This window comes from Callorhinus ursinus, unplaced genomic scaffold, assembly GCF_003265705.2.
Source record: "Callorhinus ursinus isolate GAN/ISIS: 27379988/994484 unplaced genomic scaffold, GSC_fseal_2.0 scaffold3, whole genome shotgun sequence".
Classification (NCBI taxonomy): Eukaryota; Metazoa; Chordata; class Mammalia; order Carnivora; family Otariidae; genus Callorhinus; species Callorhinus ursinus.
In genome coordinates this window covers 62090783-62105508 of record NW_027397065.1, presented here as the reverse complement: position 1 = coordinate 62105508, position 14726 = coordinate 62090783, and the positions used below count along the sequence as shown (strand labels likewise).

General features: G+C 41.0%; 1 long non-coding RNA gene across 1 annotated transcript; it reads left to right on the top strand.

Moving 5' to 3' along the window:
• The first annotated feature begins 3191 nt into the window (after window positions 1–3191).
• LOC141371468 (uncharacterized) lies at window positions 3192–10808 on the top strand. The gene is made up of 3 exons (XR_012376434.1): window positions 3192–3277; window positions 5464–5651; window positions 10653–10808. It is a non-coding gene; the product is annotated as an uncharacterized lncRNA (long non-coding RNA).
• The last annotated feature ends 3918 nt before the right edge of the window (window positions 10809–14726 follow it).

Genomic DNA, 14726 nt, shown 5'->3' with positions numbered 1-14726 from the left:
ACCATGAAAACGAACTGAGTTGCTGGAGATAGAGGGAAGAAAAAGGTCAGTCAACTCCTTATTTTGGAGGCAGGAGGCCCAAACAATCAGTTGAATTCTTTCACTCCGCTAGAGTAAATTGATTCTTCCCCCCAGTTGAAATGTCTTGATATATTGACATATTACATCACAAAGGCCAACTACTGTATGCTTTGTCTTAGGGACATTTCATCCCCCAAATGAACCTTAGCACATACCTGAGTGATTGAGGAATTTTGAGCAATATCAACGGGACTTTGTAACAGTGAGACCATGCAAGTCAGTATGGTATAGGAGAATTTAAACGAATGTGAAACTGCATGGCAAGAAGAAGCCTGCCAACGACCTAATGGTGGCTGGCAGGCTGGAAGAAGAAACTCGGAAGGTGAGGAGTCTGGAGGTAAATGCACAGGAGCTACGCAGGCCATGGGGAAAGGGAGCGAACCATCCTCAGGCTTCTGCCTTATTTCCTAAAGTGTCTCTTAAGGAATTGGGTCTGGTGTGTTCCTTAATTTAGAATGCACCGAGGGACATGCTAGGTCATCCTTCACTTACTCATCTGATAAGAATGCTCTTACAAATAGCCCCCGAATGCTTTACTTGATTTACAATTGTGAGCAAATTGTTAATGTGTGTGTTTGCTATGTGTATGGATTTGGATTTGTGGGCATCTGATTTCAATGACACAACATCGTTGTTAATTTTCTAACAAACGGTAGGTTTTGTCAACAGCGTGGAGACTAGAAGGGAACACAGAACAGAAAGGAGACGTGTGAGAAAAACACATAGGGTAGGGGGAGGAGGATTCCTGGAATAACTGGGGAGGGGTGGAAAAGCAGAGGAAGGGGTCAGGGCACGTGCCTGGCGAAAGTGCAGCAGTGAACACTTTGATACGAGACAAATTTAAATTCCCTAGGACTGAACGGGCCATTTTCCACTCGCTGCTTCTTTGACGCTCAAATTCATAATGGCGGTCTTCCCCACCAGGTGCTTTCCCCAAACCCCCATTCTGGTTCCCTTGCTTTTTTTTTTTTTTTTTCTTTTAGGTACGGTGCTGCCATTTTGTGACCCTGATGCTCATAAATTCCACACAAAAATACATTTTGCCACATAACTTGAATGAAATAATGTTTTAAAAGCAAAACACAGTTTGAGGAGTTGCAGGCTTTGCTTGCCTATCAAAAATAATTTGCTGAAATTTAATCCTTAAAAACCTGTTCGATTCAGTCAAGTAATGCTGGCTTTTAACTAAATTGTGTCCCTGAAACGAGTTGCTCTGGAATTGGGCACAGCTTTATTTACCTCTGCCCTTTGTTCTTGCCCTTTCCCTGTCTACCTGTGAGTTAAAATATGAACCCCACAAAGCTTAGCTCCCCGAAGAGTCACGGCTCTGTCAGATTGAATGGTGTCCACTTTCACATTCTCTAACTGGTGATTCAGAAATTTTATATGCCTTAAATATGAATTTGAAGCTGATGCTTGGCAAGTGTGCACCATACTTTATCAATTCCCTAAGATTGGTTTTCTACAGAGAAAAGATTTGATGTCAAAGGGTATCTTTAGGTGGCAATTCTTCAGGGCACTTCTGACTCGTATGTGAACTCTTTAAAGCCCTTGGGTCCCTGAATTGCTTAGTGTGTGACGTGCTGATGCAAAGATGGTGTCTGAGATAGGCTTCATGGTTCCCAAAGTGTCTGATTTTGCACCTCTTCCTCTCAAGGTGGGTCATGGGTATGACTGCTCTAAATGACCGGTGGGATAGGAATTGAGCTGATGGTTACTTGAAACACCCTTGTAGAAAGATTTTTAACGAGCTGACCGGGAGACCTTTCAGCTGAGGTAATTTTATATTACGTGGCACGGATGATTTAAAAATCTAAATCCAATAAACACATAGAAGACACACCCAGCTTTGGTTATGTGTGGTTATGTGTGTGTGTGTGTGTGTGTGTGTGTGTGTGTATATACCTTGACATTTACATACAGTATCTGTGTGTATGTGTATAATTTAGAAACCCTGCTTTAGCTAAGTGTTAGTTTTTTCCCTCTGACCATATAATTCTATTTTCAACATGAAGTAAGATGGCTTAAAAAATATTAATTATAGAAGCCAAGCTTCTCTGAGTCATGCAGTGACCTTCCTCCACCCCCACCCCCACCCTGTCACCTCCCCTGTTACTTTTGTGCATTTGGCATAACCAGTTTTCTTTAATGAGACAGAGATTTCCTTTCCAAGAAATGAGTGCAAGCTCCAGACTGAAAAGATGAAAATGCTAACGGGTGGCATCTGGCTCACCCAAACTGATTTCTCCAGGTGCATGTTACGTACGTGCTGTTATTTTGCTGGTAGCTTAAGAGTCTGTGTTTTTCAGCAGCATTGTCTATATCTGAGGCAATAAGAAGGACCCCTAAGAAAAAAAAACACAATGAAATTACACTGAGGAGAGTTTTTATACTTTCTTTTTCCTTTTGGTGGTGGGAGGACCTTGGTCTTGCAAACGCGAAACTAGCAAGAACTTTATACTTTTGGCTTAAACATTAAACAGAAATATATCCATTCAAAATGTTTGCCTTGAATGAGTAGACAGATGAGTTCAGCCTCAGGAAAAGTTGGAATGGGTTTCCTCCAAGTATGAAGTGGGCAGAAGACACTGTTTTATTTTTTTTTCACGGCGGAGCCTGGATCTAGAGGAAGAGGCTTTTTGTCTGAGTCTAAATAATTAAAGGAGGAGGAAAACGGGATTGCAGTATCTGATACTGGACCTGTTATTGTTTGTGTCACAATTTAAATCATTTGTTCACAGTTGGTCACAAGACCTCAGTCTCTATTCCGTGCTAAGAGAGTATTCTTTCAAAAAAACAGGAAGCAACACTTTAAGTAATTGCAGATTTGCAGTGATCCCTGCTCTTTGTCGCTGCTTTCCGGTTTCAGTCTGGGGGAAGGGGCAGAGAGGAGAGAGGGTGGGGGAGGCGACTCTTATGTGCTGGCTAAACGGAGCCTGGCCTCACCTTACTGGATGAGTGATGAAAACACTTTAAACAGTTGCCAAAGAGTTCAGTAGAAAATATTTGACATCTCACCTACATCAACAAGCAAGAGTTAAAGGTTAAATCACACACACTCAAGTGCTGGGAAAAAGGATATGTTTATGTCATCAACTTTCTTTGTTCTAGGACCGCCCTATGTCAACAAGGAGATAGACACGTTCCCTGCTTGGAGCCACCAGGACAATAGAGGCTGATCCGCAATTTGTGCATGGTGACAAATCCACTTCTAAGCATTTGCAGTTTGTTTCTAGTGACATGAGCTTCTTCACAGGTCTTTACGTGCTTCCAGAGAGCTCTGAGTTTAGAACAAGGTGGTGGTGGCCTTTGCTCTTTCTCCAACCAGATTCTTGAGATCCCAAGCATGAAGCTCAGGGCAGAAGGAGGAGAAGCTGGGAAGGGGAAGTTTTGTTTTGGTTTTTTTTTTTCTTTTTTCTTTTCGTACATTTCCTGTGTTGAAATGCACCCCTTAGCATTCAACTCAAAATCTGCTGGGTGGTGGGGCCAGGGAGAGGTACTTTACAAAACGGGTGCTCACACATTAGAAGGGCTTTGCTGAAGAGACATTTAGTGCCTTTCTCAAGGAAAAAGGTAAAAGATTGGGCAGGAGATTTCTTGACCAAATCAATAAAGTTTTAATTGAAATTTGTGAGGAAAAGAAAATATACGCAGATGACTAAGATAAAACTATTGCCATGAAAACCCACAGGTGTGTCATGGAAGGAAAAAAAAATCGTCTAGAAAAACGCTTCTTATCTTTTGGTGGATCGAGTTCCCTTTTGAGAATCTGGTGCAAAGTATAGATTATCTGCTTACACTACAGTTTATACCCACGTTCAGGAGGATCAGAGACTCCTTGATGACCGTCTACAGAAGTCTTGGCAGTCAGGGGGCCGCTGGGTGGTACAGTTGGTTAAGTGTCTGACTCTGGGTTTCGGCTTAGGTCATGATCTTATGGCTCCTGTGTACCTGTGACCAACAGAGGCTATGGAAGAATTTGACAGTTTTGGGCAGCCGAATTGACTTATGTCAGTTTGCCCTCTTTTTTTTTTTTTTTTTTTTTAATTTGTCTTAGCAGTAGGCAGGGCAGTGTTTTCCATGGGCAACTTGTTTGGCTTTTACTTTCGGACACTGTAAATCTTACAACTGTTTTCTTTCGTGTTGGCTGTTTGGCATTCAAGAGTTAAAACCGTTGGCTGCCTCTAGCAAGTATATAAAATTTCATGGCATAACTTTTGTACTTCTATTTCATTCTTAGGGGGCAGCATGATGAGTGATTAAGAGGGTGAACTCTAGAGACAGACAATTTGGGTTCAGATCTACTAGTTTACTAACAAAGTGACGTTGGACATGCTAATCTTTCAGTTTCCTTATCAATCCTCATAGGGGTGGGGTGCCTGGGTGGCTCAGTCGTTAAGCGTCTGCCTTCAGCTCAGGTCATGATCCCAGGGTCCTGGGATCGAGCCCCACATCGGGCTCCCTGCTCAGCGGGAAGCCTGCTTCTCCCTCTCCCACTCCCCCTGCTTGTGTTCCCTCTCTTGCTGTGTCTCTCTCGGTCAAATAAATAAATAAAATCTTAAAAAAAAAAACCCCTCATAAGGGTGTCTGTGATTGGGTGGGATAACACATGCCAAGCACTCAGAGCAACATCAGGGTTCCAGTAAGAACGAAGAATTGTTAGATATTTTCCCTGGCTTCAAATTCTTTTCCTAGATTATTTTTTCTCTGCCTCATGTTTTATTACTTCCTTTGTGCATTGAAATCTTGTTACTATACCAAATACATGTTTTATAAACCTCCTCCCTTCTTTCAGGCATCCTGACAGCAATGTGAAAGATGGATTTGTGTAGAATGGGATTAGAAGTATGGAAGTCAGTTAGAATAATATAAGAATAATCCATTTGACAGACGATAACTAAACTTGTAGCAGTAGGAATGTGGAGGAAGAGGGGTATTTGGGATATTTACAGGATTGAATTGACAGGACCTGGTGAGCCATTTTAGGTGAAAGATAAATAATAGGGAATCTGGGATAACTTCCAGTTTGCTACTTTAGATGACTGGGCAAATGATGGTACCATCAATCAGGATCAGGAATAGAGTAGTGTCCTAGAGATGGTTAGGGGTAGTGATAAACAATGAGTTAAGTTTTGGCCAGGTTGAATTTGAAGATTTTTGTGGGATTATGAATTGAAGCCCAATAAACCATTGAAAATAAGCATCTACAGGTCAAGAGAGCTTATAAGGCTGGATACATTGGTTTAGGATTTAGCACAGTATACATTTTTAACAATGTTTAGAAGTAAAATTCCCTGGTAATAAGTGAAAGCTATGGGGCTTTTGGGAAACAGGCTTGAGGACAAAGGCCGCGACTTACTCATCTTCATATTTCTGGTCCAGACACTAGCCCAGTCTCTGGCACAGAGGAGATCCCCAACCATCTCTGTCATCAGTTACCAGATGAATGAATGGATGACTAAAAAGAAGAAAGCCTCACAGGCGACTGAGAAGGAGCAATAAGAAGGATGACCATGAATTAGAAGAGAGTGATTTCTTAGAAGATGAGGGACCGGAGTTCAAAAATGAAGGTACGGTCAACATTTGGGGGTCTTGGATGACATAAAACTGAGACAACGAGTTAGTGCACCGTATGAGGGAACCAGGACTTAAAAAGATCTCAAGGATGGAAATCAGAGTTAAATCTCATGGTTACTTACTAAGGATAAATGTAAAATCCTAACTTAGGTTTAGAAAATCCAATGCCTAAGTACTGGAAGTATATGACCTGGCTTAATCACGTTCCTGGGGCTTAATAGTATGCTGAAGGGTCAATATAAATTAATTCTAGAGTCTGACTGCCAAAGTATATCATTGGGCAATGCTAATAAAAATATCCAGTATAGGAATGTGGAATAGCTTACTATATGTCACAGATACAGTTTAGGACAATGCATTTCAAGAGGAAAAGTTACGAAACTACTGTATATGCAGGGAACAACAAGCGGAATGAGAAAGCATCTGGAAGTCATGCCATTCACTTGAAGACTGGTTGAAGGAAGACATAGGAGGGACATGGTATGTCCCAGCTTCATGCTGCAGAGACACTAATCTTATTCTGTGTAGTCAGGCTTTGATCAAAGGGTGGAACTATAAAAGTGATAAAGTGAGAGAATCCAACTCACTTTGAGAAATTTCGTATAAGTAAGCCTGACTCTTAATGGAATTAGCTCTTAGTGGGGAAAAAAACAGTGAGCCCTCTCCTCTGTTTACTTATTGAACTAATATTTTGGGGACATCTACTAATGTTCCTAAGATAGAGGTCCCTAGGTAGTAGAGACCTAACAGGAAACTAGTTTGATTCCTGCCCTACTGGATCTTACATTTAGATTCCTTTATTTATCAAGTGTTTATGAGGCTCATGCTGGATATTAAACTAGTCCTAGTCTGCAGGGATATAGTGAAAAAGGTTTCTATTTGCATGGCCTTTACAGTCTGGCAGGGAAGAAGATATTAAGCAAATAAATATAAAAGTCTACATAAAGTTACAGACTAGGTGATCATTTGTACTATGCAGCAGGATGAATTCTAAAAGGGAGAAATTAATCAAGAGAACTAATGTGGTTGGGTGAGTTGTGGAATGGTCTCTCTAAGGATGGACCAATTGCAGGTAAATACAGAGGGAACAGTACATGAAGGGTATGTTCAAGGAATGGAGAGAAGGCAGGAGTCACTGGAGCAAAGTAAACAGGGGAGATAAGTTTGGTGAGGGCAAAGTCTCGTAGGTCTTTGTAGGAATTGGCTTTATTCTAAGTGCAACGGGAAAGCACTGAACAATTTTAGTGAGTATGGTGATAATAAAATACAATACATTAAGAAAAAAGGAGTCCTCCGAATTCTGTGTGGAATGCATCACAGAAGGGAAAACTGGATATGGAGAAAATAAGAACTCCATTGCCTAAGATTGTTGAGAAGTAATGGTGCTTTGTAGGAGAGTGGAGGCGGTAGATGGATTCAAAACATATTCTAGAGTAGGCTTAATAAGTAATTGGGGACCTGATTTGAATTACACTGATTTGACATGGGGAGTTAGGCCGAGGAGGAGGATTTGGAGAATAACCCTTAAGAATCTAGCTCCTGTGACTGACTGCACTGTGAGATGTGTCCTTGGAGGAGCTCAGCTCCATGTTGGGGGTGGGAGATTGACGATGAACATGAGTTCCTTTTGGACAGATGAGGTTTGCTGGGATGACTGTAGACACGCAAGTGATATCAGTTACAATCAAATAAAGGCCAGAGAGTCCATGACATGTCCCCTAGGGACAGGTCGATATTTCTTGGTGCTCAGATGTGCCTTTGATCTGTCTCCCTTACATTTCCCTCTTTATCTCCGAGATGGAGGGAGAATTTGAAGCTCAAATATTTTGCCCTCATTTTGTTAACAGAAAAATGTGTGATAGTGACTCTTCAAGATTTTTTTTTTTTTAAGAAGGAATTCAAACAGAAGCCTCGTTACCTGTGTTGATTCAAATCAGAGCTATAAAAATGCTGTTTTTCAGATTATCTGTGGTCTTTTACTTGAGGTATTTATATTCCTCATTCTTTGTTAGTACTGAGGATGACCTCAGAGGTCTCTTTTTATAATGAAGATGTTCTCTAGAGGTTTGATTGTTAGCAATCTCAGAGAATTCAGTGGAATATATGTTGCAGATATTTCTTTCATTGGAAGTATATCATAGAAGAATCTTATGTGAGAAATTGAAAAGTTGCCCAGAAATTGTTAAACATCAGTGTTTTTTGATAAGATCGGTGGTGGGTATGAGAGATATGATCATTAAGTCAGGGAAGATAAGCATTCCTATGAATTAAAATATCGCTCGGCAGCTATGATTAAATGCCAAAAGGTCTTTCAAATAAACACTTAAATAATAATAAGAGTTTATTATTATTATAAACTCTTACAGCCGTCGAGTAAGATGATGTGGAGTCTCATTATTCTCCTCCAACCCCCAAAACAAGTCACTTTTCTTTATACAATCTCTTGATCCACTGCTTCTACACTTAATGCAGCAATTTAGACTACTGCCTTATTTCAATCCATCATCTGATATGTGGGCTATTGAAATGGGGTCGGTCCTGCTTTCTGGTTCTTCCTTCTGCCCTCCTGCACACTGCCATCAAAACAAATTTTCTAAAATGCTTCTTTTGTCATGCTTCTTCTGCATTCAAAATCCTTCAGCCGTTTCACATGTTAGGACAGTAAAAGGTCCCACCTCCTGCAGCTGGGAGAAGCTTGGTAGGACCCAGCCAATCCTACGGAGTGTATTTTCCCCATTCATTGTCCTGCAAACACACTGGAGTGTTTCCACCTCTGTGTTTGTTTATGTTGTTTCTTCATCCTGGAATACCTAACTCCTGGAGCTGCCCTCTTCCCTTAAGGCCAAGACTGAGCTCCACCCCCGGGAACGCTCCCAGGGCACTGGGTCCTTACAGATTTTGCGTTGCTTGTCACTTGCTTCCTTATATCATTACATATTTTGTCCACTTACATGTCCCAGATTTCGTATCTGTGTTATTCTCTTCTACTGGGAGAGAACACTTCTGATGAGGCTTCCCTACCCGGTTTCTCAGCAACCCTCTCCACAGTGCCTGGATGCCTGGCCTGAGGTCAGTGGGATCCTTGAGATCATCTGTATCCAGATTCAAGGCACTTTCCACTGAGGAAAGAGCACAGGCTAATTGGAAAGCCTAGTTTTGGAAGTAAGAATGAAGAAAGATAACTTTTGCCAAAGGCTACAGTGCAATAAAATGCACTGCATGTTTCTCTTTCTCTGACTCGTGTCTCTGGCTCAGTGTTAAAGCTTATTTCCCCCTTTCTTGTACTGAATCATATTTTTCTATTTCCTTCCAGGATCTGTTTTCTCCTTCAGTCTTTCATCACCCCTAAGCATGTGTCCCTACTCATCTAAGATTCTTTTTCTCTCCCAAATCGTCTGAACGGAGTTGTTAATTTCACTGTCTAATTTTTTTTCTCTTTTCAATTATAACACTCAATTTCCTTTTTAGTTATTTATTTATTCCTTAAACTTCATTTTTATTCATTCTTATTTTCTTTCTGGGTCGAGAGACTTTGACTTCTTCTTCTCCTCCCTCTCCCCCGCCCAACCCGAAATAGTTCCCTGTTACAGGAATGGACATTTCTATATAAAACACAGTGTACATTCAGGTTAAATGGAGAGATAGCCTCTTCTTATTCTTCTTGTTCCTGGCCAGTCGGTTATAATTTTGTGTTCTTTTTTAATATTGTCTGAAGGTTTATTTGAAATTCAAGATAAGGTTTTATAATAGATTACTTTAGAGTACCCAGGTCTGCTCATACTCTGTATTACCTACTACATTACCTGCTATTTACACACTAGCTTGATTTCTGTTATTTTTTTTTTTTTGAAGATTTTATTTATTTGACAGAGAGAGACCCAGCGAGAGAGGGAACACAAGCGGGGGGGGGGGGGGGAGTGGGGGAGGGGGAAGCAGGCTTCCCGTGGAGCAGGGAGCCTGATGTGCATCTCCATGTGGAGTTCGGTCTTAGGACCCTGCGACCATGACCTGAGCCAAAGGCAGACGCTTAACGACTGAGCCACCCAGGCGCCCCTTGATTTCTGTTATTAATGACTTGGAGCTATCTGATAATCGATGACTGTTTTGTTTTCTTTTGCCTTTACAATCCTGCCATTTAAATCTCTTATATCTGGAGGAAAACATTGGAGTGGCTTCTTCACATAGTATGCAGTAAACAATACTGTCAGTTGCAGACAGAAGATGAGGGCTGTTGTCTTTTTTAAAATAAATGAATGCCTTTCTTAGCCATGTAATCACATCAACCCTCTTAGATGAAGTGATGATTTCCTTCCTTCTGATTAAAAGGAGTTCTTGTTGAAATAGTGCTAATCTCATGGACTCTATTACTCAGCATTATAATAGGGAGGGATAAACTCAGAATAGTTGCTCAACTGTGAGATCTATTCGTCCTGAGAGAGTAGGTTGGAAATGAAATGCATAAAAAATTTAGGTGAATATTTTTCATGTCAGCACAGTGGGTTCTTCTCCATGCCTGACTGAGACCAGAAAGTGAAATCCCTTCTACCCTGAAAGATTCCCAGACTGCAAATAAAAAATTCACCAAGGTGAAAATGCTACCTTTGTTCTTTAAGGCATGGTTTGAAACTATGCTTCTATTTCAATTAATTTATTTTTTGCCTTTCCCGCCCCGTAGTCACTCCACTCAGACTTCGCATGTATATGGCTGCCCTTGACAGGGACCTTGGCTTTCTTTAGCTGAGAAGCCTGGACTGTTACTTGAAACATGAGAGGTTTCCATGTATTTTGACATTCCATAGTATACCTTGTCTTAGCTTGTTGTCTCTTCAGGAATTGAGTAAGATAAAAATAATAACAATGCTAAAAATAGCTTATATTTATAAAGCACTTAATGTATACAAGGTACAGTTCCACCCATTTTATATAAACTGCCTTGATTCATCTTCACAATAATCCTATGATGTTGGTATCATTGTTATAATATCTGTTTTCAGATGAGGAAGCTGAGACACAAAACTAGTAAGCAGCTGGCTCCAGGGAGCCCAGACCACCACCGCAACCGCCCCCCGCCCCCGGTTGCTGGGGAAAAATGACAACAACAACAACAACAACTGGATTCCATTTCCCACTATTTTACTCACTACTTCATAATAAACTATAGTGATAGAAAAGATAAGAATACTTATATTTGGTGGCAAGGATTGCTTGGCTGCGTAGAGGAGAAGATTGATCTTCCGAAGTTAGTAAATAAGATTTCTGGAGTCCCCAAAATGCTGGGTGAGGTCAGGGAAAAGGATATTTATTCGCTGCTAAAATTCCATGCCCCCAACTTTATCCAAGAACATCAGGGCTTAATGTAGGTAGTGTGCAGGTTCTACAGAGAGGCGTCAATCTTTTGCTTCAGTGAATATGTAGTACCCACCAGGGAATCTAGTAGTGAGATATTCTGGGAGTCAAGAGGAAGGTGTGTTGTAAGAAGGGCAGTTTAGGAAAGGGAACAATGAAGGGCTTTATACCAAGCCCATGGATCACACCGATGCCAGTGTAGTTGGTTGTCATTATCCAGTTGAAATCATTCTTGAAACACATAAGTCATCTGACTATTTGCTTGTGATATGTGCCATAATTTCATACATTTGAAAATGCAAATCCTGGATGACCCATATTTCTTTTTAGGGTCATATGCATTTTAATGACAGCTGCATGAAGTGGGTAATGATGTCTGTTAATGGAAGCCTAAGTCCAAGGACAGTCATCCCTGTGTGTGCCTAATGGGGAGAAACAAGAATATATAATAAGAATAGCACTTGGGTTTTTAACAAAATAGTCTTCCTCTTAAAAAACAAACAAACAAAACAAAACAAACAAAAAAAACTTGTAGTCAATGCTCTAAATTATGCAAGAAATATGACTTTACTCCAGAACCAAAAGAACGAGGTATATAGAACAATATTTAAGAACTCTTAGGTGTCTTTCAATTCTCATAATTCCTGCTTAATATAATTCTGATATTTTCCTTCAACTGGGTCATCCTACTCTCTTCTTATGGATGGAAACCTCCAGATGACGCTCATTCCCTGAGAAAATTTGTTCAACGGCTCTTCAGTGATGTGTAAAATAGTTGCTCCTTCTTATGTCTTTACATTTATTCTGTTATTCAATCCTCACAGCAACCCTACATTAACACTGAGGCGTAGAGAAATTAAGTAATTGTTCCTGGGCCACATAGCTAGTGAAGGGATTTGGACTCCAGCAGTTACACAAGGAACACAGGTGTGAATTGCTATCAATCTGCAACTTTAATTCTATTAATTAGTTATGGAGCGGAGCTCCAATGAGCTGAGTATGGGAGTGTCAGGGACAAACTCCCATTACTCCACAGAACAAGACAAAGGTAATGTACCATCTTGTAATAAGATTGCACTAAGAAGATCACTTGTACATTCCAGATAATAAGTCAGGTGGCTTGTAAGTCAGTTGAGTTACACCCTCCAGCTATGTCCTTTGGTTTTATCAATATTAAATCACACAGGTAGATTTCTTTTACAACCTGTTCTTAAGGGGAGGGGACACATTTCAAACATACTTGAGCAGAGGAATTTTCAAGCAAGTATGATTGCCCTATGTGATAGGAAAGAATGAGGGAAATTAAATGTTTTAAGGGTCTCCTGAAAGTATCAGTATGCCACTAGGAACTGGCATATAATTTATTTCAGTTCATCTGTCCAAAGAAAGTATGAGGTAACAATTACTATCCCCACTTGGTAGATGAGAAAACTGAAACCCAGAAGGCCCACCGACTTTAAGACCGAAAAAGGCAGAGCCAGAATATAAAGCCAGGTGTTTGGGTATTCAGAATCCACATCTATCATTTTAGGGTGCCCAAAGATTGCTGCGTTGGATGCAGGGTGTGGTTTCCAACTTTAAGGATATATTTGCATTAAGCCATGCAAATTCCTGTATTCAAAGTTGCAGACTATGGTCTGGGGAAAGATGCCTTCTCCTAAAGATCCTGCAAGGAAATTAATGTGTCAGAGAGGTAAGGACTTGGAGATTTCTAGGATGGTGTCTCCATGGATGGTAGTGCATTCATAGGAGGATATGATTTGCTTAAAATACTGACTGCAAATGAATTTAGTGATTCCACTTTGGGACATGTTAAATTTGAAGTGACATTGCAACATATCGACAGAGCTGACTAGTAGGCAACTGAGAACAGAGCTCAGGAATGAAGTCTGGGCTAAATTATACACAGTGTATAGGTGGAGATTTGAATCAAGGAGTGGATGGGATTTCCCAGGTTGAATCCGGAGGAGGAGCCAGGGGCTAAAGAGAATTCTGCAAATCACCTAAGGGCTGGGAGCTCAAGAAGGAGAGCCTGGGGGGCACTCGTGGAGGTGGCAGACCTGCAGAGCCCCCAGTGTCTGCGAAGACAAAGCAGACAGACTTCCAAGTAGAAGGGGACTGTCAATCACATGCAGTAATAAAGAGAATTTAAGAGGATGAAAACTGAAAAGGAGTCACGTGACAAAAATACATAGTAAATCACTGGGGCTGCGTTAAAAAGAAAAATAAATCAATGTGTTTTATTAATGGAGTTTTTAGACAATGTTCTGAAACCACAGGCAAAGCTAATTTTTCACTGCAGACTAACCTATTACAAGCAATGGAAATCATACTGAAAAGAGAAAACTTGCTACTAGCGAATTAGGCATATGTCACATGATCATTTGAGATGGGCCACATCTCCTGGTAAGCTCAAGGAATGACCAGGAAGCAGCGCGGTTGGGAATAGGGTTGGGGAAGAAACTCTGAGGTTAGAGAGCCTTTTATGGACTCTGATCCCACTTGGGATGAGATGGGAAACGGTGGGGGCCGAGCAGAGGAATGATACGATCTGACCTGTGCTTCCACAGGATACATACAGATGCTATGTTGGGATTAAAGTGTGCGGAGGTGCAGACAAAGCAGCAAGACCAGTTCAGAGGCTATTGGACTCCAGGAGAGGAGAGAGATGGTAGTGGCGTGGGCCAGGGTGGTAGAGGTATGTGTCAGATAGCAGATGCATTTTGAGGGTGAAGCCCACAGAGAAAATACTGGAATAGGAACCGGACACTGCATACACAAAACTTTTTTCCCTAGTGTAATTTTTTTTTTTTTTTTCTGGTTGGGGGTAGAAGCGGTGTTAAGATGAATTGTTTCCAGACTGGGGGAAATCACAGCAGACGTGGACGGTAGCGAGAACTGTCGTGGTAAAGAAAAAGTTAACACGGAGGTGAGTGGCCAGAGTGATGTCCTTGAATAGAGCCAGAGGGGAAGGGAGCTCTGCCAAGTGAAAAGAATGGCCTGTTCCTCCTCATTGGTCTGTACTCTGACCTGGTAGTTCCCACACTTTTCAGGTATGGCTCTCTCTTTAATGTTAACAACTTTCACGGACTTTCTATGTTAGCAGTTGTACTTTGAGTACTCACAGGTGAAGAGAACGGAATTATAACCATATTACTAATTACAACAGCAGCAAAGTTATATTTCAGGAAAAGTACAGTTATATGTGAGACATATTTGTTGTTGTTGCTGCTCTATGTTTGGTGCATCTTTAGACTGATGTCTCCTCTGAAACCCCGAAGATTTCATGCCTACGGCCCACTGTTCGGAAAACCTGCTTTAGCAAAACTGCACAAACAGCCCCTTGCTTTCTGAATATGCCCGGGGGGTTGCTATTTCGTCTGAGATTGTGTCTTCTGCATCCCTCAGGGCAGGGTGCGACTCCTCCACAAATTTTTTCCCATCATACACTTCACTTCTTTGTGTTCCAGTAATTGTTCTTGTCCTTTACACTGCTCATATTATTTGTATGGTAATTGAATGCACAGCACATACCTCTGGATACCTAAACACTTCAAATATATGACACGTGCAGGTATACAGCTATATACAGAGCTTCTCTCCTCTATTACCTGAGATTATTTCAGCCTGAAATTATGTTTCGTTCATCTCTGTTTCTCAGCAGTGGACTTTTCACTATTGAGTGGAACAGAAATACTTGAAAAACTGGTTTCATTTTGTGG